The sequence below is a fragment of the Arachis duranensis genome, chromosome 3, assembly GCF_000817695.3.
Source record: "Arachis duranensis cultivar V14167 chromosome 3, aradu.V14167.gnm2.J7QH, whole genome shotgun sequence".
NCBI lineage: Eukaryota > Viridiplantae > Streptophyta > Magnoliopsida > Fabales > Fabaceae > Arachis > Arachis duranensis.
Genome location: NC_029774.3, coordinates 107,233,687 through 107,235,422, shown reverse-complemented (window position 1 = coordinate 107,235,422; position 1,736 = coordinate 107,233,687). Strand labels below are relative to the sequence as shown.

Here is a 1,736-nt window from a genome sequence, read left to right as displayed (position 1 = left end):
TTACCGGTTAGTTTGTGGACTTTGAATTCCACACCAAATTTTTTGGCGACGTTGCTGGGGATCGACTGTGATTGACAACTACTAGTTGTTTGATTGCTTAGATTAGGCATTTTCGCTTTAGTTTTATTTGATTTTTTCTTTAAATTTCGAACTTAGCCTACATTATTTTTCCTTAATATTCGAAATTAAGTTTGGTATTCCGTTAGTAATTTTATTTTGTTTTTCCTGGTTATTTTTTCTTCATTATTTTCGAAATTAGTAGCCTATTTTTCCTTGTTGATTTTTGAAATTCTAGTGTTATTTATTCAGTTTATTTTATTGTATTTCTTTTACTTAAGTTACCTCACTGAAAAATATCTTCACTCTGACGTAGAGATTTTCCGCTTTCTCTTATTTTATGTTTGTTTATGAGCAGGAACAGGAACAAAGAACCTCTTCTTGACTTTGATCCTGAGATTGAAAGGACTTTAAGGCGGCGTTTGCAGCAAGATAGAGCTTACAAAGCCAGTGAGAATCTCAAGGATAATTTTGAGAAAGCTGAAGAGTCCACTATGGAGCTCAACAAAATAGAAAAAAAAGTTTGACCCCTCCCTCCCTATAATGTCTTAGTTTTCTTTATTTTTATTTGGGGGCTTATATATTCCATTTTTTTAATGTGCCTCACAATTCGAAAGAATTCGTGGGGAGGGGTCATTTCAGTTCATTTTTCGATCTATAACAAATAGCTTCAAGAGATGATAGAATTAAGAATACCCACTAAAAAAACTAATACAATCCATAATGAGGTACCGGAAAATACAACATTTTTGTTACTTGACCAACCATCAGGAGAAGCAAATACAACCGGTACACTAATCAATAAAATTGATGAAGTAGCAATTAATGCAAAAACAGCCAATTGGAAAGCTATAGTCATGTTTCTAATCCTCCAATTTACCAACAAAAGAAAACTATACCATTTGATCCCAACTCCTCGATTCCGTTATCAAAAAAAAATTGTAATAAAAAAACATATTTTGGGGTTTTATCATGAATCTATTGATTTTATATGACGTATTACCTACCCCTTTCTTTTTAGGCATGGATCGAAGGTTTGTTTTTATTTCAGAAAAAGACATGCTGGATCATGCATCTTCTATAATATTTTGAAGAATTAAAAGTGACCAATTGATTCACACTGGATATCTATGCCATCGATCATCGATCGATACTAACTATATTAATTCATATAGTTATGTTCTATTCAGTAGAATAAAGATAAAATAGAAATTGGCTTTTTGGTTGGAGAGATGGCTGAGTGGTTGATAGCCCCGGTCTTGAAAACCGGTATAGTTCACAACACGAACTATCGAGGGTTCGAATCCCTCTCTCTCCTTTTGTTTTTGCTCGACGAAATTATTCTTTTTCTTTTATTGGTTTTGGTTGGTTCGGTTTTTTCGGGCTCGGCGATACTACCACTTAGCCGAGCCCGAAAAAAAAAAGATTCAGAATTTCGATATAATTAGATTAGATAGAAATGGATTAAAACGAGAAGTAAAATACTTTTTATTTTTGATTTTAATCTGACCCGCTCGACTCAACCCTATATGTATGGTAAAATCAACGTGATTCCTACTTCAAGCATTAGATCTCATATCTCAATTAAGAGGAGTCATGGAAAGAACAGGTTCAAAATCGCGATCAATTCCTTTTTCAAATCCTGGGGGCAGAGCTTTTGGTTTTTTCATGTTGTCAAA

General features: G+C 33.5%; 1 non-coding gene across 1 annotated transcript; it reads left to right on the top strand.

Annotated features, from left to right (window-relative positions):
• The first annotated feature begins 1,283 nt into the window (after positions 1-1,283).
• Positions 1,284-1,375, top strand: TRNAS-UGA (transfer RNA serine (anticodon UGA)). Its single transcript has one exon. It is a non-coding gene; the product is annotated as a tRNA-Ser (tRNA).
• The last annotated feature ends 361 nt before the right edge of the window (positions 1,376-1,736 follow it).